This window comes from Vulpes vulpes, chromosome 10 (assembly GCF_048418805.1).
Source record: "Vulpes vulpes isolate BD-2025 chromosome 10, VulVul3, whole genome shotgun sequence".
NCBI classification, from domain to species: Eukaryota; Metazoa; Chordata; class Mammalia; order Carnivora; family Canidae; genus Vulpes; species Vulpes vulpes.
This window is the reverse complement of record NC_132789.1, coordinates 97805913-97832464: the sequence shown is the minus strand read 5'-3', so window position 1 is coordinate 97832464 and position 26552 is coordinate 97805913. Positions and strand designations below refer to the sequence as shown.

The 26552-nt window shown below is 32.9% G+C and overlaps 1 protein-coding gene across 4 annotated transcripts in view; it reads left to right on the top strand.

The window, feature by feature from the left end:
• MARCHF1 (membrane associated ring-CH-type finger 1) overlaps positions 1-26552 on the top strand; it is an 800787-nt gene that overhangs the window by 258840 nt on the left and 515395 nt on the right. For 3 of the 4 annotated variants that reach the window (XM_072724983.1, XM_072724981.1, XM_072724982.1), the window contains exon 2: positions 12580-12656. The gene's annotated coding sequence lies outside the window, so the exon portion shown is untranslated. Of the gene's footprint in view, positions 1-12579; positions 12657-13633; positions 13725-26552 lie in introns of all 4 variants that reach the window. The other variant, XM_072724985.1, reaches the window with a different exon arrangement.

Below are 26552 nucleotides of genomic sequence, written 5' to 3'. Positions count from 1 at the left end.
TAAGGCACTTCTGCTCTGTGGTGTTACATACAGATCTAATTTTATTTAAATGACTACACATTTGTAAATACATTTTTATTTAAGAATTTATTTTTTCTCTCAGAATTGTATTGATGAGTCTAATTCTTCAGCATCTTCTGTGTGTACTTATGGGCCAGTACAATATGTTTCAATTATAAAGCCTTTATGACATGTTTTAGTATTTGGTAAGGGCAAAATCTTCTCCTTTTTTTTTTTTTTTTTTTTGGCAGAGTTTACGTGCTGTTCTTCTTTATTGATTTTTTTCATTTGTGTTTTAAAATGAAAAACCACCACTTTCATTCGTCCAGCTTCTGAAGGAAAACAAAAGTTCTCAGCATTCTTGGGAAATACTTAAGAATGTATAATAATTGATAAAAATTATTGTTTTATGCTTGTATCACATTTTTCATAAGTAATTTAAAGTTTTCTTCATAGAGATTGAATTCTTTTCCTGATAAATTTATTCCTAATAATCTGATTTTGTTGCTTTTTCAATTTAAGATATTTCCTTGTATTATATCTAGAAACATATATGAAAGCTATTAATTTTGGGTTTTTTTTTGAAAGCTATTAATTTTGAAAGTCAATTTTATGTTTTTCTGTCTTACTAAATTTGTTGTTTTTACATTGTTGGAGTTAGCATTGTTTTTGCCTTGGAGTTTCATCATTTGCAAATAGATATTAATCTACCTCTTTCTTTTTATTGCTTATATTTCTAATTCTTTTTTTCTTATCTGATTGCTTTTGCTACTAACTCCATTGGTAATGAGTACCACTGTCTCATGTCTTAACTTTAGTGAGAAAGCTTAATAAATTCCTCATTTAAGTGTTGCTTCAAATGAAGGAGTCAAGAAAATAGTTAAAATTAAAATTAAAGTTAAATTTGACCCCACTGACTGAGAAGGGACCATATTCCAAATTCTTATAACATTAGCTTATACACTTAGGAAATATATAGGTGTACATCACATCCAAGATAAATGAGAATTTCTTTTAAGGTAATTATTTTCTGTGGTGTGAACTCTGTACCAGGTAGTTGGAATTTTCTTTCTATAAATATAACTTAATGATAAGTAACAGCATAAGAGATTGAGATTAAAGTATAAAAACTGAAGGGCTGTTAAAGCCACTGGCTTTTCTGACCTGTAATGGTTCTTACTTCTTTAACCCATCCATACCTACCTAGCCCCATCTCTCAGAAACATGTGCATCCAGTGAGTGATTCTTGATATCAGATGTGCCTGGGATGTACAAGACATCTCATGTGTGTGCTCTGTTTTCTATTTCTATGCTATGTTTTTTGTCTTCCTGCTTTATTGAGACAAATAAAATGGTAGGATATTTAAAATGTATAACATGATGATTTGATATACATATTCATTGTGAATTCCTCTCATGGAGTTAATTAACACATGTATTACATATTTACCTCTTTGGGTTTTTGTTATTGCTGTTTGTTTTGTTTGGTGAGAACATTTAAAATCTGATCTCAGCAATTCATAATTAAACAATGCAGTTTTTTCAGCCATAGTCACAGTGTTGTACATCAGATCCTCAGATATTATTCATCTTATAATGACATTTTCATCAATCTATATCCTCTTTTAACTTGAAGTTGGTCTTGGTTAAAGTCTAGTGTCTCATGAACTTGACTGTCATTCTGAGCCTGCAATTCAGGAAGGGAATTATGGTGACTTTTGCATGATAGGTAATTTTATCATGTCAAGTGTGTACTTACCAATTGCTATTGATAATGGTCTTAAGAATGAATGTTCAGTGATACACCACATTAATAAAAGAAAAGATAGAAGCCATGTGATCCTTTCAGTAGATGCAGAAAAAGCATTTGATAAAGTGTAACACCATTCTTGATAAAAACCTTCAACAAAGTATGGATAGAGGGAACGTACCTTAACATCATCAAGGTCATATGTGAACAACGCACAGATAATATCATTCTTAATGGGGTAAAGCTGAGAGCTTTCCCTTTAAGATCAGAACAAGATAGGAATGTCTATTCTCACCATTGTTATTTAAAATAGTACTGGAAGTGCTAGCCTCAGCAATCAGACAACAAAAAGAAATAAAAGGCATCCATATCAGCAGGGAAGAAATCAGACTTTCACTCTTCACAGATGATGTGATACTCTATGTAGAAAACCTGGAAGATTCCATCCAAAAATTGCTGGAACTGATACACAAATTCAGCAAAGTTGCAGGATACAAAATCAACATACAGAAATCTGTTACATTTATATACATCAATAATGAAGCAGAAGAAAGAGAAATCAAAGAATTGATTCCACTTAAAACTGAACCAAAAACCATAAGATACTTAGGAATAAACCTAACCAAAGAGGTAAAAGATCTATACTCTGAAAACTATTGAATACTTATGAAAGAAATTGAATAGGACACAAAGAAATGAAAAAAAAAAAAAAAAACTATCCCATGCTCATGGATTGGAAGAATAAATATTTTAAAATCTCTATCCTACCCAAAGCAGTCTACACATTTAATGAAATCCCTACCACAATATCACAAGCATTTTTCACAGTTACAACAATTCTAAAATTTGTATGGAACCACAAAAGACCCCAAATATTCAAAGCAGTCTTAAAAAAGAAAAGCAAAGCTGGAGATACCACAATTCTGGACTTCAAGCTGTATTACAAAGCTGTAGTCATCAAGACAGTGTGGTACTGGCACAAAAACAGATGTATAGAACAGAGTAGAAAACCCCGAAAGGGACCCAGAACTATATGGTTAACTAATCTTTAACAAAGCAAGGAAAGCATATCCAATGGAAAATAAGACAGTCTCTTCAACAAATGGTGTTGGGCAAACTGGACAGCCACATGCAAAGGAATGAAACAGGACCACTTTCTTTTTTTTTTTTTTTTCAGGACCACTTTCTTACACCATACACAAAAATACATTTAAATTGGGTGAAAAACCTAAATGTGAGATAGGAAAGCATCAAAATCCTAGAGAAGAATATAGGCAGCAACCTCTTTGACATCAGCTGTAGCAACTTCTTGCTAGACCTGTCTCCAGAAGCAAAGCAAACAAAAGCAAAAAATGAACTATTGGGACTTTATCAAGATAAAAAGCTTCTGTACATTGAAGGAAACCATCAACAAAACTAAAAGGTAGCCTACAGAATGGGAGAGGATATTTCCAAATGACATAGTTGATAAAGGGCTAGTATCAAAAATCTATAAAGAACTTATCAAGCTCAGTACTCAAAAAGTAAATAATCCAGTTAAGAAATGAGCAGAAGTCATGAATAGATATTTCAGGTGTCTGATGTACAGATGGCCAACAGATAAATGAAAAGATGCTCAACATCACTCATCATTAAGGAAATACAAATCAACACCACGATGAGATACCACTTCACATCCGTCAAAATGGCTAAAATTAACAAGACAGGAAGGAAACAACAGATGTTGGCAAGGATAGGGATAATGGGGAACCCTTTCATACTGTAGGTGGGAATGCAAATGAGTGCAGCCAGTCTGGAAAACAAAGTTTTCAGTATTCAAAATGTTTAAAATAGCACTATCCTATGACCTAGCAGTTGCCCTCCTAGATATTTGCCCAAAGGATACAAAAATACTGATTTGCAGGGGCACATGCACCCCTATGTTTATAGCAGCATTATCAACAGTAGACAAATTATGGAAAGAGCCCAAACATCCATTGACTGATGAATGGATAAAGAAGTGGTGGTACACACACACATACACACACACATACACACACGCTCTGGAATAATAATACTCAGCCATCAAAATAAGTGAAATCTTGCCATTTGTAATGACATTGATGAAGCTACAGTGTATTATGCTAAGGAAAATAAATAAGGGAAAGACAAATGCCATGATTTTACTTATATGTTGAATTTAAGAAACAAAACAGATGGACATAGGGTAAGGGGGAAAAAGAGAGGGAGGCAAACCATAAGACACTTTTAAGTATAGAGAACAAACTGAGGGTTGCTGAAGAGGAGGTGGGCAGGGGATGGGATAAATGAGTGATGGGGATTAAGGACGGCCCTTGTTTTGATGAGTAAGTGGGTATTATATGTAAGTGGTTAATCACTAAATTCTACTCATGAAACCAATATTATACTACATGTTAACTAACTGTAATTGAAATTAAAAAAAGAAAGAATGGGGCACCTGGGTGGCACAGTCAGTTGAGCATCTGACTCAGTTTTAGCTCAGATCATTTGAGATTGAGCCCCATGTAAGGCTTTGTCCTCAACTGGGAGTGTGCTTGAGACGTTCTCTCCCTCTCTCTGAATTTTACTTTCTTGTACTACGTTTGGCATTTCATTTTATTTGCATTAACTAGAATACTTTTACATATCTTTTTATATTTTGCTTTTTTGAATCCATTTTGTTTATTGTGGATTTTATATTCAGAATAGAATTGAATTTTGCTATAAAATCATAAAGTTGAATTGAGAAAGTTTACATTTATTAAAGCCAGTAATATGTATTTGTTTTCAGCTCTTACAAAAATCAAGTTATCATGTCTATTACATTTTATATAACTGTTTCATTTATTAGGTTTTCTGTATACTATCTTTTTTATTTAGCAAGATTTGCATCTTTGTTTTAGCAATTATATCTGTCTTAATACTTGTTGCAATTCTCTAAATACCTCATTTACTTATCTTTCTGTTATTTGGTTTGTTAGCTCTAGGTTTAAGCAATACCCTTTTTTTTTTTTTTTACAAACTTTCTATGTGCCAACCAGTATAGTCTTCTCTCTTGCTTCCCTTCTCATTTCATAGTTGAATCATTTTTACTTTGTCTAAGTTCATAAACTTTACCTACTATTCTTCCACAAACATCCTAACCTATATTTTCCTCTTCGGTTCACAAAGAATGATGCAATGTTCATCACTACCTGATTTGCCAAAATTTCCCTAATCATCTCTTGATTAGCTAGAGCTCTGTCCAAGGAAGGGTTCATGAATATAGCATCCCCTGAGTACTTGAAAGCTTAACATTGTTTTCCTAAGCCTTAATGCTTAAGCATAACACAGCTGTATATAAAATCATCTCACACCTTTCATTATTTCATTGAAAATGTTTCTCCAGTATTTCTGTATTTTGCATATTTCATTCAAGAAGTGCATGGTCAACCAAATCTTCATTAGTTTCTCCATGAAACATTTCTCCATTGCTAGATGTCCAGAGAATTTTTTTCTATATATCAAAATTTAATAATTCTATTGGGATACTTATTAGAATATGTCTTGTATTGACTTTGTTTTTCGAGTACAGATCGGAACTTTCAGTACATAAATATAACATTTCTTTTTGGAATACTTTCTTGAATTATACTTTTATATATTACTTCTATCTCATTATGTGATTTTTCTTCTTTAGTGACCATAATTATATGTGTTATGGATTGTTTGCTTCTATTTATCTCTTTGCTTAAATTGTCTTTTTTTGTACTTAGAATTATGCACTCTAATTGATGTTATCTGTGTTCTGACACCACTGGGACTTTACTCACCTGGATTCTGTATTTATAATCTACCTCTGCTTAGGAATGGATATGAATTGTCAATATTGATTCCAAATAGTCACTTACTTGTTATTGGATGTTTTATAACTGTCTCTTAATTATGCCATAAAATACGGGTGATTTTGTTTCATAACCTTATTGATCTTTATTTTTTGGAGGAGGCATAAAGAGATTCAAACTGAGGCAACTTAAATTTTATTGTGGAAATCAGAAATTCACAATTCAGTTATTTAGACAGTTTTAATATTAATATGTTCCAGTATTGAATTTTCTGCTCTAAAGTTTGATATATTTGATAGTATTTGCAGAGAAATTCGTTTTTCTTTTTTCTTTTTTTAAAGATTATTTATTTATTTATTCATGAGAGAGAGAGAGAGGCAGGCAGAGACACAGGCAGAGGGAGAAGCAGGCTCCATGCAGGGAGCCCCGTGTGGGACTCGATCCCGGGTCTCCAGGGCCACACCCTGGGCTGAAGGCAGGGCTAAACCGCTGAGCCACCCGGGCTGCCGGAGAAATACTTTCTAACAATTTAAATTCTGAAAAGTTACATTTACATTTGACAAAGGATATTCTGGGAAAACCTTTAAAACTATTTGGTAAATTACTACTGCAAATACTTTGCAATGCATCACAAATGTCATGCTAGACTAAAGAATGTCTTAAGATTCGTAGTTACTGTTATCATGATAGCTCATGAATACATATTATTAGTAGATTAGGTCAATATTAGAGTACTAAATAGTCTTCACTTATAGATATCATAACCCACTATATTGCATACATCATCTTGAAACTTTGTCCTTAGGCCCTAAATTTCAGTATCACTTAAGAACTTGTTAGGAATGTACAATTTATAGTCCAATTCAGAATTACTGCATCAGAATCTGTATTTTAAAAAGGTCTCTAGATGGTATATGCCCATTAGAATAGGATAAACATTGATCTAAAATATTGAGAAAGTTTTTTAATATCATAAAATGTTCTTTTAAAGTAGAAATTATTCTATTATTTAAAGGAGACATAGACTTGACATATTGATATGGCTTTTAATTTTGGATGGGCTAACATCTAAGATTGGATGGACTAACAATGGAATTCATAATCAAATTAAGTCATCTTTTTAATTCTGGTCTTGGCCCCATGGCAGAGATTAGTATCAATGTCAAGAGATTCAGCCATTATCGCTTTGATTTTTTCTCGTGCTTCTAAGAGATACACACACATACAGACACTGATGCACACACTTTGGGTTCTTGCATATATTTTTTCTAAAACAGTGCTATCCAATAGAACTTTTTTGAAATGCTTTTTATCTGCAGTGTTCAATACTGCAGATAGCTACATGTGCCTCTTGAGTTTTTGGAATTGTTAAAAACTTGATAATTTATAACTATTTAATTTTAATTGCTTCAATTTAAATTTACATGTGGTTATTAAGAAATTAGTATGCGGCTACTGTGTCAGAGAAACTATGTTTTTAGAAAAATTTTTATTACTTAAAATTAAATTTACATGTTACTAGTGTTTTCTGGAATAGGAAACTCTAAAACAGAAACTAGCAAACTATGGCCTGCTTTTGTATGGTTCATAAACTAAGATTTTTAAAAATATTGTTAAAAGATTGTAAACACAACACACAAGAATATGCAGTAAAACCTAGAGTATATGCAGCTTGCAAAGCCTAAAATATGTAGTATCTGGCCATTCACAGAAAACGTGCTCTGACGTGTTACATTTTCTTAGTGCAGCATGCAGAACTAGGAAATAAATTTAAAAGCAGGTGTTTTGGAATGTATACCATTGTCCAGCCTTGTCATCAAGAGATTTATAAAAAAAATTGCTTGATAGCTCTGAGATTTGAGGTTATGAAGCATCAGTTTAACTTACATATTGAATATTCATAATGTTTTCATGTTTATGGTTGACAAATTTTCAATAACATCCAAAATTTAAGTGAGGCCAAGAAAATTGTAGAGATCTCCAGCGTCATAAGACAATATCAGTGCTGGTCAAAGAAATTTTGCTTTCAGACCAGACAGAAAAATAAGATGTTTAAAATTGCTTAGAATTTTCTTTTGAGCATCACTTCCTCAAATCAAAATTTTACTGGTCTATTACTTTTTTGTATATTTTGTGTATATATTTCATATGTTATGTTTTATATATTTGTGCATATATTTATGACATCCACTTAGGCATCAGTTTTTCCCTCTAAGTTCTGAATCTTAGAAATCTGCAAAAACTACAATTTGTTGCAACTCCTGGAAAAAATTTCTCAAAAATGTATAAATGAAAATACTGAAAATTTCAAATTACCAAATTCTCAGTCATTATAATTTATTATACAAAGCTTATTATATTATGAACTGTAAGATAATTTGAGTAACATTTAGGATTTCCTTCAAAGAGTGATTCATTACTTCTGCAATAAATCTAATTATTCAACTTTATATATTATTTCTTAAATATGTGTCATATTACTTGATGCCAATGTTTGTAGTCTGAATAAATATCCTTTCACAATATTATCAAGTTTTACTATGATCTTTGCCAAATGCAGAAAATTTTCAATTATCACTCTCAAACTTTCTTGGATGATCTTCTGAACACATTTGCTTTGCCAGAATCAAAATTATGTATATTATATGTTCAAAAACATGCCATCTCTTATTTTAATTTAGTGTCTCTTCTTCAACAAAAGTAGTTATTGATTTTTCCAAGTTAGATTTACATTTTAAATACCTGACACCGTGATTGCTGTTCAGTCTACTTTATTCATGTTTACTCACTCCCTGTAATTGATTATACCGCATTCTCAAGTACTGATTGATATTTTTTATACCTGCATAAATTCAGACTAACGACAAGATTTTCTGCATAAAGTAAACAGAATATACTGATTTTTTTCATTTGAAAGGATTGGAATATGACAAATATCCCATCTATGCTGACTTTTGTAAAGTCAAACTTTCTTTTATGAGATGAATGATTCTTAGCAAGAACAGCTCCTTGATGATTATTAAATATCTGTCCACATTTTGGGACTTTGGGGGAATACATTTGGTGTAATGAATTTTTCAGGATTTTGTTTTTCTGCTAATTTTTCTTGAAACTTACTAGTTAGGGGTGTTTGGGTGGCTTAGTTGGTTAAGTGTCTTCCTTTGGCTCGGGTGGTGATCCTGGGGTCCTGGGATTGAGCCCCATGTCAGGCTTCTTGCTCAGTGGAAAGTCTGCTCATCCCTCTCCGTCTTCACCTCCCCCTGTTCCTGTGCAAGCTCTCTCTCTTTCAAGTAAATAAATTAAATCTTAAAAAAAGACAAGTCACCAGTCATTGTAGATATAGAAGTGGGAGATAATTTCACATCCTGTTCCATTTGTGATGATTCATACTACAATCTGCTAAAACTAATAGGTCTGAGATTTGTTTCCCTACCATTTTGTTTTCATTCTGTTCCATTCTCCAAAATGTTCTTCAGGGTTCTAAATAATTTTCTTTTTTTTTTTTTTCCCCCTTTGGTGCAAGGTTTACATTTTTTGTTTTTTTTTTTGTCTCAGTAATTTTCATTATAATAAAATAAGCTTATAATAATTGTGTTCTAGTAACTTTATTGTAAATTTTACTGTGTTTCCACCACTTAGGGAAAATAATAAAGCATAATATAACATCATATTATATAATAAATAACTTACTTTGGAAAACAACAGAAAATTTTATTTATTTTTTATTTTTTTAAAAGTTTTATTTATTTATTCATGAGAGACACAGAGAGAAAGGCAGAGACACAGGCAGAGGGAGAAGCAGGCTCCACACAGGGAGCCCGATGCGGGACTCAACCCCAGGTCCCCAGTATCATGCCCTGGGCCAAAGGCAGGCACCAAACCGCTGAGCCACCCAGGTGTCCCAACAGCAAATTTTAACACAATATTTAATTTTTCTAATGACCAGATTTCCACACTAAATATTTTTTATTCTGTCACAATGAGTTGATCGTTATATAGTAATCTCTTATTTAAGTCTATGTCAGTATTTATTTTTGGATTACTACTGATTTATTGGTAGCAGTTACATAATCATTTGTATCCTAATGAAAGCACCTTCTAGACCTCGACAGGGGACTCTGCAATACATTTACAGCACTGTTGCAGTAAACAAAATATAGTTGATGTGAACTTCAATGAAAATATAGTCATTACATTAATGTGGTGAGAGGTTTTTTTAATTTTATGAATACATATATATTACATATTAAAGTAGATAAGTTAGATAAATAGATATAATGATTGGTGGATATATCAATTCAAAGCTCAGCTACTTTGAATTGATATTTAGAAGCACATGTTGTCATAGATGTTATTAAATCCACACTATTTTGTGATTATTTAATCAAATTTGTTTCTCCTTTGTAAGCTCTAGTAGAATGATGTACATTGACCTATTTTATTACAATAGAACAGTTTATCCCATCTACCAGAAGTCAGGCATAATAATTGTGTAAACAAACTATTTTGGATTTAATATTTATAATAAAAATATAAAATAAAACTGTTTGAAGAGACTGGGACACCCTTGGATGTACTATGTTCAATCTGAATAACCAAACCCATCCAGCAACTTTAGTGAAACAATTTCACCTTTAACTTAGAGTCTCCCTCTTTCTGAAAGAATCTGGAAAATCATCATGGCGGAGTGGTTTGAAAGATAAATTGCATATCTAATCATTATGTACCATCTGTTGATTAAATCATGACATTCTCCCACTTCTGCTTGAATAATTTATTTGTGGGATAAATTTATCCATACAGTTCTTTATTCACTTAATTCTTTCTCAGGATTCTCTCCAGTTACTTATAATTTTGACACTCACCTCACCACATGGTCAAAGATGTAAGAATGCTAGAGGTCACCACAGTTTTTGTCTCAGACTCCTTCCTTTTTCCAAATACATGTCATTTAATGTAAGCTCTGTTCCTTCCTTTCTCCCTTCTTCCCTTACTCCCTCTCTCCTACCTTTCTTCCTCCCTGCTCTCCTTCCCTCCCTTCCTTCTTTGCTTTGTTGACTTGCATGCCTTATTACACAAAAGGAAGTAGAGCTTGGATAAGTACATATGAAGAAAAAACCCATCTGGTTTATTAAGCTTTTGAAGACTAGCTTGGAGAGCCTAAAATGATGGAGTAACCATGCCTAATAGTGATCTCATGCAATTAATGTCAGTATAACTTATACACAATTTGTTAGGGTTTTTATTTGTTTCCATTACGATATTAGATCCATTGGTATTTCACGATACTTTATATTTGGAACTCTGATGTTAATAATGAAATTCCATTTAAATTATATAACCTGTATAAGTCAGGTCCTTTGAAACGTGGAAAATGTTCATGTTATCCAGTTAATTTAAGCAAAACGAGGCAGCTTAAAGCTGGATGACAGTAGTTGGACTATTCTGAGCCAAAGAGGGATACCTTTAATTTGTAAAAGAAGTTATCTGCAATTGCTGGTGGGTATTTGATCGGTCACATTCTGTGTGTTTTGGGTATTTGAGAATGGAAAACTTATTTAAAAAACATTCAGTGAAAGTAGAAATAAAACAAGGACTTATTTGCTTTTAAAACTGCATTGATAATAACTTACAAATTAATATCAATTCTCATATATACTGTATTCTTCTCTTGTAGAAACTTTTTTGTTATTGTGATTTCTCGGATTTTCAGTTTGCTGTACATTGTTTGAATTTCATCTTTCTACCTTATATGCTTACAGTGTGTTCCTAATGGTAGCAGTCGACTTTCACAAATCAATGTATTAATTCTACAGACAAGCTTATTTCAAGTAACTATTACAGCCTCCACTTTAGCTCCCTGTACATTTATTCTATAAATAGATACAATTCTAAAATGAAAATGTCATATTTTACCTACAACTGCAATGTTACTTTACATATTCTTTGAAAAAGAATATCCTTTAATAGTCAGTTTGTTAAAATACCACCTTGTGGGGACACTTGGGTGGCTGTAATTGAGTGCCTGCCTTCAGCTCAGGGCGTAATCCTGGGTCCCAGGATTGAGTCCCACATCGGGCTCCCTGCAGGGAGCCTGCCTCTCCCTCTGCCTGTGTCTCTGCCTCTCTTTCTCTCTATGTGTGTCTCTCATGAATAAATGAATAAAATCTTAAAAAAATACCATCTTGTGATCTTTTTTCATGTACAAAAGAATAAGGAGAGATTGTAAGAGACTGGTGCCAACTCACTGTATGGACAACTGGCATTCTTATTCCTTTCAACCAGACATAGGCAATTCAATGTTGTGGCCTTCTATTGAAGTGAATCCTAAAACAAATAAAGGATGGAATAGTTGGTGTTGTTTTATACATAGGGATGTGAAAGGCAGTGAACCAGTTGGCTTGTATTTCTTCATGGTATGCTGCTTACAACGTGTAAGGCTCCAAAAGTGAACCTGTTCCTTAGCGTCGCACAGTGTTCTTTTGTATATCTTCTAAGTGCTTCATTTTTTTTACTCATCCTCATTCTGTTTAAAACATTCTGCAGATTTCAGACTATCTTCATGAAAAAACTATATCAAACTGGGACCAGGTATTCTAGTTTGAGTTTTAGTTTGTCCTCTGACTTTGGAGCCATTGCTGTGTATTTGCTGCTCAGAGGCATTTGAATGTCATAAACAACTTTTTTTTTGGTCTTATACCAGAAAAATTGTTTTGAACTTTTTTATTAGAGTATAAACCTTCAGTTGATTCATTCTTAATATACTGAAGTAGCTTGATATTTTCAAGCTATTTAGAAATTGATGGAAATTCTTTCACACGACCTGAATGTTGGTATAAATGGCATTAGGAACACTCCTTATTGTATTATTTGGTTTAAAGATTATTTAGATAGGCCTACAGTTTGTACGCTATATATGTGGTCTTTCCATTAAACAAACTTAGTTTGTTATGGTTACTTTTTTTTAAGTTCAATGTTTAAATTTATTTAAATTTTCTTTTTCAGGAAATGTGCCCAAGAAGAGTTCTGAGAGAATATATTCAATTGTCCTCCTGTGATTAAACAAGACGCTGCTGTATTTTGTAAGTTCATGTTTTTTTATCCTAGATAGAGAAGACTTTCTCTGCGGAGAACCACATTTTTCATTTGGAATTGGAGTCAAATTTTCATTAATGGAAGGGTTTTAATTGATTTTGTTTTTTTTTCAAACTTTCTTTTACTTAGATTTTATTCAATTTTAGTGAATAGCATTCATTTTTAAAATGAACTGTTTCTTTATATCTATTAGCCAATATTTTAATGACTTGTGATAAGAACTTTATCAGTTGAGCTAAATGAAAGGAGCAATGCTGTCAATAATACTGATTTTTCTGGGCAGTATATTGGTAATTATAATGTGCTTCATTTCAGTAAACAAATATATTTAATTTTATCTATAATAACTGCCTCATGTGGCCTCATAATGGTAACTGAATACTGATTGTCTTTGGGGAAAATATGGATTTTATTTTGTTACTAATATAACTTTTGCATTCAAGGATTATAATATTCATCATGATGAAGTGCGTACTACATAACTTTGATGTACTAGAATCTAATATTCATACTTTCATATGATAAAAGGAAAACAAGCAAAGGCTTCTGTGTGAAGAGTCATGAATGACATTAAATTGAGTGTCTCCTGAACCTTCAAATTTACAACCCTTCTGGTTGTCTCAAAGTTAAAATATTTTGTGATTTCAGTTTCTAAGCAGTTTAAAGCAAATAGTTTCCCCTCCTTTTTATAAGTTACCTTCAGATACTGATATAAGATAATCTCCTTGCCTCTAATTAGTTTCCTATGAAAGACCCAGTAGAGTGAAAAATGTAATGCATGTCATTTATTTTGACTTTTGCTTCCTTTCCTTTCCTTTCCTTTCCTTTCCTTTCCTTTCCTTTCCTTTCCTTTCCTTTCCTTCCCTTCCCTTCCCTTCCCTTCCCTTCCCTTCCCTTCCCTTCTCTTCCCTTCCCTTCCCTTCCCTTCCCTTCCTTCCCTCTTTTCTTTTTTTCCTTTCGGCAGACTATTTCTACCAAACAAAAAGAAACATTATGCTGTATCTGTTCATAATAAATACAAGATAAATCAAATAAATGAGAAGATATACCTAAAGGTTTGTAATCTGTGGCATAGTGGCCATTCTAAATGCTTTTCATCAGGGGTATTTTGTTAGCTAGTATTTTTAAACAACTTAACTAGTGTTGACTATGATAACATTAAGCCCACACTTAAAGGCAGATTTTATAAGCCTCTGTAGTAATTTGGAGAGCATGAATCACTTCAGAAAGATCTTGAAATTGATGGAGAATCACATACAATTAAGGGAAATTTGTAAAGACAAATAACATGTGTCATAAAGAAAAAATACAGATACAGATTAACACAAAGATGATCTTATATTATGTCATAGAAATTCCAACTTTTTTCAAACTCTATTCTTTTTACATTTATTTTTCAATTTTATTGAGAAATAATTGACATACATCACTGTATAAGCTTGAGGTATACAGCATGATGGTTTGATTAACATATATAATGAAATTATTACCACAATAGGATAAGTTTGTACCTTTTGACCATTTTCCTTTAATTCCATCTCCTCTTACCCTCTGCCTCGGTAACCACATATTTGATTTCTTTTTCCATGAATTTGGTGTTTTCTTTTTATTTTTTTAAGATTCCACATTTAAGTGAGATCATACAGTATTTGTCTTTCTCTGACTTATATCACTTAGCATTAGCTTTTTTTTCTGAAGTTTTTATTTATTTATTTTAGAGAGAGAGAGAGGCATAGTGAGAGAGAACACGAGCAGGGAGGAGAGGGAGGAGCAGGCTTCCTGCAAGCAAGGAGCCCAACGTGGGGCTCAATCCCATGACCCAAGCTGAAGGCAGACGCTTAAGTGACTGAGCCACCCAGGCACCCCATAGGCTTTCAGGTTCCATCCATGCGATCCAAATAGTAGAATTTTCTTGTTTTTCCTTTTATGGCTGAATAATATTCTCTTATGTGTGTGTCTAGTCTATACTAGATAGACAGACAGATAGATAATATATATTATGACTTCCTTCTCCATCATCCATTGATAGCCACTTAGATTGTTTCCATACCTCCTTGGTTGTGGTAAACAGTGCTACTATGAACATGGGAGTGTAGATGTCTTTTCAAACTAGAATTTTTGTTTCCTTTGGATATATTCCTAGAATATATCCAAAGAAGTAGCATTGATGGATCAAATGGTAGTTCTATGTTGATTTTTGCTGAATAGGATGGTGATAGTAGGTATGCTTGTCTTGTTCCTGACGTTAGAGGAAAAAATGTCAGTCTTTCACTGTTGAGTATGATGTTAGCTTCAGGTTTGTTATACATGGCTTTTATGTTGAGATATGTTTTTTGTATGTCTAATTTATTAAGTGCTTTTGTAATGAATGAATGTCGAATTTTGTTAAATGCTTTTTCTGTATCTGTTGAGATGATTATATAATTATTTTCTTTCATTCTATTAATGTGGTGCATTACATTGATTAATTTGCATTGGCTAACCATCCTTGCAAACCAGGGATAAATCCCACTTGGTTATGGTGAATGACCGTTTTAATGTGCTGCTGAATTTGGTTTGCTAGTATTTTGTTGAGAATAGTGATTTTTTTTGCATCTCTATTCATCAGGGATATTGGTGTATAGCTTTGTTTTCTAGAATATCAGAATCTGGCTTTGGTATCAGACATTGCTGGCCTTAGAAAATGAGTTTGGGAATGTTCCCTCTTTTTGTTTGGGGGAGCTTGAACATAATTGGTATTAATAATTCTTTAAATGTTTGGTAAAATTCAACAATGAAACCATCTGGTCCTGGGCTTTTCTTCATCAGGAGATTTTGGATTACTGACTCCATTTCTTCTCCCTTTTCTTATAGGGATGGAGAGGGAGAGAGAGAATCTTAGGCAGGCTCTGCATCTAACACAGAGCCCATTGTGGCTTGATCTCATTACCCTGAGATCATGACCTAAGACGAAATCAAGAGTCAGATGCTTAGCCCACTAATCCACACAGGCACCTCTCAATTTCTTTAATTGATCTGCTCAGATTTTTTATTTCTTCTTGATTCAGTCTCAGTATGTTGTATATTCCTATAAATTTTTCCATTTCTTCCAGGTTGTCCAGTTTATAAGTATATAGTTGTTCTTAGTAGGCCTTTATGATCCTTTGTATTTCTCTGGGCTCAATTATTTTTATAATTATTTTTCTTCTTGGAAACCATGGAGTTTTTACCTAAAATACTGCATTTAATAAAAATTGTTGATTTTTTACTAAAGATTTATCTATCTGTGTATCTCTTAAAATACATTTTTTGATCATTGAATAGCAATAGCATTCAATGACTATACAATTTATATTAATAGGAAGCATTTGTTGAATATTTAGAATGTATCAAATCCAGTGCATGAAAAAGGGCCAAGAAATTTGGTGTTGAATTTGACCTGGTTTTATCAGTGGTGAATATACCTTTTCTATTTGGATTTTATAGAAGTCTCCTGTTCTACTACTACTTCAGTTCCTACATATCTAAGAAATTCAATTTAGGAACCATGGAGGTATTATTAGAACTTAGATTTGTAAAATGTAAGAAAGAGTTTTAAGAGTCAGGAACAAATATATTTTTGCCTTTGGTCTTACCCCTCTTTATTATTCTGAATGCTTGTGGTGTATTCATCTAGTGAAAATCTGGAGTATATGGAGAAAGTTGAGGAGAAAAATAAAAATTATGGTCAGAAATTCTGAGAAGCAGTATCTCTGATAAAAATTTTAGAGAAATAGTATTCATTTAAAAAAGAAAATAGTGAAATAACTGAATATTATCCTTCATATATATGAACTGACTGCATAGAAAAGGTGGACAGTTCATTATTTTGTAGTTATTTAAAAAAACAAACTATAATAAACCTGGACTGATAACAGTATAGATTTTCATGATGTGAGAATTTTTAAGCACTTAAATACCTACAGGTAGATGTTTCAAAATTCCATATTTTGAAAGATCTCTTAAAGTAAAGCCTATCCCATATAACGGGACTATCTAGTAGAAAAAGTGCTAATTAATTTAACATAATGTCTTCTAAATCTGTGATTAAATGATCATAAATTAGTTACTGTTTTACCTTCTGTAATAGGTCATTAGCTTCAATCAAATTGGCTTTGATTTTTTGAAACCATACAGAGGAGGAAGCTAACTGGTTTAATAAAACATCTCCTGCTCAACGATGGTCCCAGTTGAATAACTCTCTAGTCCCTAGTGGAGAATTAGTACAGTTTTCTCTAAGGGTTTAAAAGATGATCAAAGTAGACCCTTTGCCTTTGGCGGAAGATCTTTCCTACAGCTACGGTAATTTTATCTGGCTGGAATTCATCTAAACAAATGTTTTAATGAGCACATTAAAAAAAAAAAAACACACAGCTATCTTTTTACTGCCCATGATTGCTTTTCCCTTAAGAGAGGATTATATTTCACAGGTAAAGCCTATCAGTAGAGGCTACTCCCACACCCCTCCAGTATTTTAGACACTGAGTGATTTTAGCTTAGAATTAACTGTCTTCTGGCTTACAATACTACTTATTTCATAGACTTTGTTTACCCAAACATTCAGTAGAGATGAAATTACCATTATATTTTTTTGAGTTTAAAAAATAAATTCAGGAATACAACAAAATGAGTATTTGTGCTAAGAACTGTGGGAAATAAAAGTACAAAATGTGAAAACTGCTTCTAAATTGCTATAATTTCATTGTGGAGCAAAATAAGTTATATAAAAATTAGATGTAGAATTGAAATCACTAAAAAGTATAGACTATATTTCTCTCACCTTCCACAACGTCTTAAGGCTATCCTTCATATGCCACATATTTATTCAAAAAGATGTAGAAAACAAGCAATCACTGAATGAATGAACCGTTGCATTTATTCAGGAATCAGTGTAATCAAAATTGGGATGCGAAATATTGGTAAACCTTAAATGGATAATAAATAGCCGAGATCACAGGATAGAGTAAGAACATTCTTAATGTAAGAATTTATTTAAGATATATTGATACTTGCCAGATTTAAAGATATTGGAGAGAAAATTTATGAAATGGTAGTAGGAAGCAAAGTTAAGTAGATAAAATTAGTTGAAACCATGAAAGATCTTAATTCCATGGTGGGAAGCCTAGGCTTTTATTCACTGGGAGGGACAGTGAAGAGAAACATTTCAGTGAAATTCTTTTCTATCAATTCTTAACATTTGATGTGAGGGGAAAGGGTGAAAAAAAAATCAAAGATGATGCATGCCATAGTTTTAACTCTGAATAAGTGGGTGAATGTGCAATGAATGGTAACACGAAAATTAAAGAGGTGGGGTGGAGGGGGCAGTTTATATGAATAATGCATACAGTGTGATCTTCTAATTTTGGAAATATCCTGAACTTACTTTTCAGAAGTTTCTTATATCTAACATATTTTTACCTCAATCCCATTCTTATTTTTTTATCATTGGCATTTTTTATAGTAAAACAAATGGGTCATTTGTATTTATTTTTATTGTATACTGTTGCTGCTACTCTAGTTTATCCAAAGGTGAATTTTTAAGTGAAAAAACCTGAGAGTTCTTGAAATGTTGAAAAAAAGAATATTTGTTCCTTTTGTAGTAGTTTTTATCCACATAAAGTCCAGAGTTGACATTCAGGAGCAATTATTTGCTTTATTAAAGACTTCAGTTTATTTTGTATTCGTGGACATTTTGTAGTTACAAAATGGATTTGATTCTTTGTTTCATTTACAAATACTGGTTTTACTTTCGTAAAAGATAGACACTTGGTCAGAAAGATTTAAGTATGAAGTTGTAGCCCAGACATTTCATTTGTTGGTTGGCTTGTTCCATGATAGGCACCTATTTATGCTATGGTCAGTTAGTAACTTAGATATTGTTGAGAAGATAAAATGATGCTTACCCTGATGCTTAAAAAAATTTATTGAGCTATTTAAGCAATATTTGTAGCACTATGCATAGGGTATATGAGAGTAGTAGAGATAGCATAATTACCTACTGAAGAAAGTTGACATTAAATAATAAAAAAAAGTAACTTAATGGTTCCCTAGGTGCCAGTGAAGAGTAATGTAGAGTAAAAATGACTATTAGTAACTCTTAACGAGGATTATGAGGATCAGAGAGATTTGTTCTTGAGGACTTGTTTGGGGCTCTAGCAATCATTTGTGATAGACTGGAGTTAAAACAATGATTTCGGCAATGCAGACTAATATTTCACATTCTGGGTTTAGATCTACTTTTAACCCTTTTGTTTTTCATATATATCACAATCTACTTTTTATTGCCATTACATATTATCTAATCTAAAAGTAATTTATGGTGATTGACAAGACAAATGTAGACTCTGAGCTCAAAACCAGTAGTATATGATGCATGGGTTACGCTGGGCACAAAATTGAACAGGAGATTGTGCACATTAAAACTAACCAAACAGCCCAATGAACAAGTGTGTTGGGAAAGCAGTAGCATCTCAGTGTACATTTGAGTTTGTTAGATTCCTAACAGGAAGGATAGTTCAAGGGAACTCATGGTTGTGAGGATGCTGATCCATTTGAACAACATAATGGCCTATATTCTCAATAGAGACCTTGTAAAATATGAGAAAGACCTTCCAACACATGATCGGCCTTTGGTAGACTCCCTGAACAAAACTTAATGCAATTACATGAGGAAGCAAAGTGATTATGGCAGCTTTCTGATTACGTGGAAACACAGGGAAAAAGCCTGAAAAATTCTGGAGGAGTAAATGTTGGCAGCATATTCCTTAGTTATCTTGAATATGAACTGTCTCCCATAGGCTTTAGCCTCTATCACTGGCCATTCTGTTTATCATCAGCAGTTGAGGAACTTCTACTCAGGATGAAAATTTTTGTCAGGAAGAAACTCTTAAATGCTTAAGAGAGTGCTAAGTGGTTATCTAGAAGTTTTGTGTGTCTTCCTCTTAAAGATAGGAAAGAAAATCCTAAGACACACTACATACCATTAACCTAGTAAAGCCTTAAAGTTATCCTTAATGAATTGAATCTGATTAAAACTCCATTGTGACAAATTTGTTAGGTAAACACAGTTTTCAAGTAGAGTGACGGAAAATGTGCACTTTTCCCCTGCTCTTTCTTTATCCGTGTTCTACCCTAGGGAGTTATGGCACTTTTGTTATTTGGAGTAAAGCTCTTAACACCCCTAAATGGGAAAAAATTACTCTGTAACAGAAGTATAAATGCGTAAGTGCAAAAATTAGAAGTCTCTAAGAGGAAACTTCACAGTTTCTTTTCAGTTAGAGGTTTGTGTATAGAGTAGAGATCAATACAGTGAGCATCAGTTCAAAAAATAACGATTTTTTATCCATTATTCCTTCTCATGAATTGCAGCAGTGGCCCTTGCTGTTAGGAGAGAGACGCTTACTTCTTCTTTGTCTATAGTTACTATCGGTTGCTTCCTTGGGCATCCGTGATACAAACCATGATAGAATTTAAGAACCTTACGCTCTCCATTTTCTTGCTTTTGAAAAGTTAACAACACCCCCTCCCCCAACACGCACTCTTGATATTATAATCTCAGAAAAATATTGATGAAATTTCCTTTTGAATTATTTATTTAAAAAAGATTTTCTTCAAGTGTGGCAAACTGATTCGTTTTCTCAGCATAATTAACAACCGTGACTTCCTATTTCATTTGTATTAACATTCACATTAATTAATTCACCTTTTGCTTTGCTCTGTACTTGATATTGAAAAAGTTTTATGCATCATCGATTCTTACTATGCTCCAGATAATTGGTCCTTGTATAGCAACTTATATAATATAGGTCAGAGAAAAAGACTTTTCCAAGAAATAGAATTTGTCTTAAAACTGATTTTGTTTCAGTGAGGTCATTATCAACATGGAAGGTATTTTGACAACAAATCTATAACATTATAGAAATTGAAAAGTATGTAAGTTAAATTCATAATAAGACAATCACATAATTTTGTTTAGTTCAGTCTATTTAACTCCATTTAATAGACTAGCAGATAGGTAATATTGTTGCACATAACCTCGGATCTCCCTAAAAATTCCAGCTTTCTATTATTAACTAAATGAAAATGAGCTTCTTGCAATTCTTGCGGTGGTAGAAAAATGCATAATATCAATCTGCTGAGATGTTCTGATTTCCAGACTATTATTTCACGTTTGTCATTCTGTGAGCCTTGTATGGATTGAGCAAAGTATACAAGTCCGACCTTTTATTTATGCCCTTGAGAATACTGGTTCAGACTTTCTACTGTATTTTGAGGAAACTGAATCAACACTTTGTTGATGACAAATGCAGGTGCTTGACTGTGTTTTGAGTATTCCACACACAAATCCGGCATTGGTCATATTTTGAATGCTGAATCCGCACAAGGGAGTAATTTCTGCTTCACAGTGGTACAGAAAATTCTACATTTGGAACAAAAGAGGGGGAAAATTGGGCCATTTACATGGACTTTTCCTATGGTTAGAGCAGTTCCTTAGTCTAAAGGCAAAATGGTCATGTAACTAAATGCATTATTCATGATGTTTGTGATCAGATGAGAGTCAGCAACATAGATACTCAGCTTCAACCATTGCACAAAAATAGTCAAAAGAATTTTCACAACACATTCAAGTCTTAATCTAAGTATATCTCTCTTCTCTGATTGAGAAATCCCCATTCTTAAAATGACGAGGAATATGTCCCTATATATTGGTGGTGATACCCTGTCACTTATGTTATGACACAGTAAATCACACAAATTTTAAATGCCAATCCTAGTGTAAGACTGAAGCACAAGACTGAATATTACACTGTGGGATTAGACTGAGGTGTATTATGAACTCAACTAGAAGCAGAAGTAAATTATCCCCTTGAATTGAGTCATGACATTTTAAGACTGCTCTTTAATAATTCCTTTTCCCAAAAGAAGCATTTCCTGGTAATATTTTCTTTTCTGTGTGTGTGTGTGTGTTTTTTTTTTCCCTCTGCTCTCGATTTCAGGATTGTCTTCCTAATTAATATACTTGGTCTGGAACAATTAGATATGTGATAAACTAAACAAAAATATGTTTTATTATGAATTGAACCTACATATTTTTAATGAACAGGAAACATCAGCCAGCACTTATTTTTAAATTAGAATAAGTGTTAGCTAATGTAATGGCCTTATAATGATCATGTCTAAAGATAATATGAAAATCTATTTTAAAACAGGGATTCTTTAAAAAAAAAACAGGGATTCTTAATATAATTTCTGTGCTGTATCAGTAACCAGTCAGAATCTGAAAAATTAAAATATACGTTTGTGTGTATATATATATATATATATATATATATATATATATATATATTTGTTATAAGAGCTTTTTATAAGGATCTATATAATTGCAGGAGCTGGTGAGATGTCTCTAAGGCTGTCATGTTTGCATGTGATGCTGGAGTGTAAAATTCTGAAAAACAGGATAGGCATTTGGCGAGATAAGATGGATGTTAGGTGTTAGGTGGAAAAGAGCAAGCTGTAACTCCAAAGCATTTGCTGAAACCAAAGAAAATGGTTTGAAACTCATGTCACTTCTTACTTTTTGCTGCTTTACACTTGGATGATGTCTATGTCATACATGTTTCAGAATAATATTTTTAATATTTTAAATGCATAAAATAAAATGCGGAAATTACCCAGAGAATCAGTTATATTAAAAGAGTCATCAAAACATGGAGAATCAAATTCATGATATAGTAACAGGTAGGCTTCGAAACATGCTAAATAACAAGATCCAGGAAAATATTTAATGTTTAAGAACAATAGTAATTTTGAAGCTGTGGTGAGAGTAAATCATACTTCATGCTATTTGTAACAATATGTGATATGAAAATAGTTTCTATGATGAAAAGTTCATCGATGAAATTGATGAAAATATTGCTATTGTGGTTTGTTGGCTTAAATCATACTTAAAAAAAACGATCAATTTTCATCTAGAGGTTAGTGAAAATAAAGATACGACTTTTCTTTTCCTAATGCACATGCACAGATCATCTGAATTTTATTTATGGACCCCACTGATAGGATCTGTAAATCCTAGGATGGAACCCCTCCTTTGGGATGTCTTTGGTATAATAAGCCTCACATTTTTTTTACACATCTATAGTTATAAAGTCTTAATTATAATGAACAGCATTTCAGTAGGACTCTGTGAAAAGTAAAATTAACGTTACCACAGGAATTGGCATGCTAAATTGTTAGTAGCCTCTCTAGGGTTTTCCATCTAGCTTTGAGGACTTCAGTGATTTCTTTATAGTTTAGACAGAGTAAAATAGCACCATTTGGGCTTCTGAGTATGGCAGTCCCTAAATATTTTCAAATAAATTACTTTCCATCTGTATTTTACTTATAGGGGATTTTTTTTTTTTGCATGCGGTAAGATTGAATGGCTTAAATGGATATCGCTATGTGGATATAAAGGGAAGTATTCAATATTAGTATAGAATATCAAACTTATGTCACAGAGTATTTTTAAATTGTATTTTCTTTAACTTTAGCCCTTTGTTAGTCTGTGTTCAACCTTATTTGTTCCTGCATGCAGTCCTTAAGAAAAGAAGGACTCTGGAGGCATGATTTTAGTTTAGTTTCTTTTTTCTTTGTTTGATAAAATTGAGATTATATTGTGTAATTTTTTTTCACATTGTGTAAATTTAAGGTGTAAAAGCTGTTATGTTGATGCACTTATATATTGTAATATGTTTTCTCTTGAGGCAATTTTTAATCATGGTTTTTTAAAATTTTTTACTGATATAATTGACATGCAATATTACATTAGTCTTAAATGTACAACATAATGATGACATTTATATATATTATGAAAAGATCACCACAATAAACCTAGTTATCATCTATCACAGTATGAAGCCATTACAATATTATTTACTCCCTATGCTGTATTTTACACCACAACTACTTTTTTATTTCATAACTGGACGTTTGTACCTCTTGATCCCCAATCTGTCTCACCCATCTGCCCACACTCTTCCTCTGGCAACCACCTGTTTGTTACCTGTATTTATGTGTCTTTTTCTCTTTTGTTACGTATGTTCATTTGTTTTGATTTTTTAGATTTCACATGTAAGTGAAATCATATGGTATTTGTCTTTTTCTGTTGGACTTATTTCACTTAGCATAATACCCTCTTGTCTATCCAAGTGGTTACAGAGGACAAGACTTCATTATTTTTTTATGGCTGAGTAATACTCCACTGTGTGTGTGAGTATGTGTGTGCGATTCCATATCTATGGAATGGATTATTGGATTATATTGCATTTGGAATTGTTGGATTATGTGGTATTTATTTTTAACATTTTAAGGAATCTCCATATCGTTTTCAATAGCATCTGCATTATTTTGCCTTCCCTCTGATAGTGCATTAGGGTTCCCTTTTTCCACACCCTTACCCGCACTTGTTATTGCTTGTTTTTTTGATACTAGCCATAATGGCAGGTATGAGGTGATGTCTCATTGTGGTTTTGATTTGCATTTTCCCTGATGATTAATGATGGTGAGCATGGTTTTATGTGCCTGTTGGCCAACTGTGTGTATTCTTTGGAAAAAGTGTCTATGAGGTCCTCTGCCCATTTTTAATTGGATTATTTCAGTTTTTTTGGTGTTCAGTGATATGAGTTCATTATAGATATTGGACATAAACCTCTTGTCAGATATGTCATTTGCAAATATCTTCTATTCTGTAGGTTGCCTTTTAGGTTTTTGGTGAATTCCTTCACTGTGGAAAAGATTTTTAACTTGAGGTAGTCCCATACTTTATTTTTGCTTTTGTTTTTCTTGCCTGAAGAGACAGATCAAAAAACTATTGCTAAGATCAATGTTCAAGAGTTTACTGCCTATTTTTCCCATTGGCAGTTTTATGGTTTCAGGTCTTACCGTTTGGTCTTTAATCTGTTTTTTTGTATATGGTATAAAAGTGGCTCAGTTTTCTTTCTTTCTTTCTTTCTTTCTTTCTTTCTTTCTTTCTTTCTTTCTTTCTTTCCTTTCTTCCTCCCTTCCTTCCTTCCTTCCCTCCTTCCTTCCTTCCTTCCTTCCTTCCTTCCTTCCTTCCTTCCTTTCTTTCTTTCTTCTTTCTTTCTTTCTTTCTTTCTTTCTTTCTTTCTTCTTCTCTTTCTTTCTTTCTTTCTTTCTTTCTTTCTTTCTTTCTTTCTTGGCATGTAGCTTTCCAGTTTTTCCAAGAGCATTTATCTTTTTAAGATTTTATTTATTTATTCATGAGACCCAAAATGAGAGGCAAAGACCTAGGCAGAGGGAGAAGCGGGATCCCTGAGAGCAGCCCTATGTGGGACTAGACCCAGGACCCTGGAATCATGATCTGAGCCAAAGGCAGATGCTCAACCACTGAGCCACCCAGGCGCCCTTTCCAAAAGCACTTATTGAAGAGACTGACTTTTCCTCATTCTGTATTTTTGCCTCCTCTGTTGTAGATTAATTGACCATATAATCATAGTTATTTTGGGGCTCTCTATTCTGTTTTGCTGATGTATGTGTGTGTTTTGGTTCCAGTACCCTGCTGTTTCGATTACTACAACTTCATGGCATAGTTCAAAATCAGAGAATGTGTTACCTCCAGCTTTGTTCTTCTTTTTAAAGATTGCTTTGACAATTTGTGGTCTTTTGACAATTTCTTCCATACAAATTTTAGGATTATTTGTTCTAGTTTTGTGAAAAATACCATTGATATTTTGATAGAGATTGCATTAAATCTGCAGACTGCTTTGGATAGTATGGATATTTTAAGAATATTAATTCTTCTAATCTTTGAGCACAGAATACATTCCTATTTATTCATGTTGCCTTTCATTTCTTTCATTGTTGTCATAGTTTTCAAGGTACAGATGTTTCACCTCTTTGGTTGAATTTATTTCCCGGTATTTTATTCTTTTGGTGCAATTGCAAATGAGATTGTTTTCTTAATTTCTCTATCTGATGGTTTGTTATTCATAATAGAAACACAATAAATTACTGTATAGTAATTTTATATTCTGCAATATCACTGAATTCATTTGTTTATTGGTTTTAATATTTGAGAAACCAAAAATAATGAAAACTAGGATATTTTTTTTCTTTGGTGGAGGTTTAGGGTTTTCTGTATTTACTATCAAGCCATCTGCAAAATGTGACAATGTTACTTCTTCATTACTATTTTGATACCTTTTATGTCTTTTTCTGGTCTGTTTGTTGTGGCTAGGATTTCCAATGCTGTGTTGACAAAGGGGGTGAGAGTATTCTTGACCTTTAAGGGAAAGCTTTCAGTTTTTCACCATTGAGTATGATGTTAGCTTTGCGTTAGTCTTATGTTATTTATTATGTTGATGCATATTCCCTCTACACCTCCCCTTCATGTTGACAGTTTTTATCATAAATGGCTATTAAATTTTGTCAAATGCCTTTTCTGCATCAATTGAAATAAAAGGATAAACTTCATCTTTTTTTTTAAAAGATTTTATTTATTTATTCATGAGAAACACAGAGAGAGTGAGAGAGAGGCAGAGACATAGGCAGAGGGAGAAGCAGGCTCCATGCAGGGAGCCCGACGTGGGACTCGATCCTGGGTCTCCAGGATCACACCCTGGGCCGAAGGCGGTGCCAAACCATCGAGCCACCTGGCTGCCCTCAACTTCATCTTAATATGGTTATCATGTAGACTGATTTGTGCATATTGAAAAATACTTTCACCCCTGGAATAAATTCAGTCAATCATGGGATATAACCCTTTTAATGTATTTTTAAATTCAGTTTGCTAGTATTTTGTTGAGGATGTTTGCGTCTATGTATCAGGGATACTGACCTGTAATTTTTTTATGTGTATGTGTTGT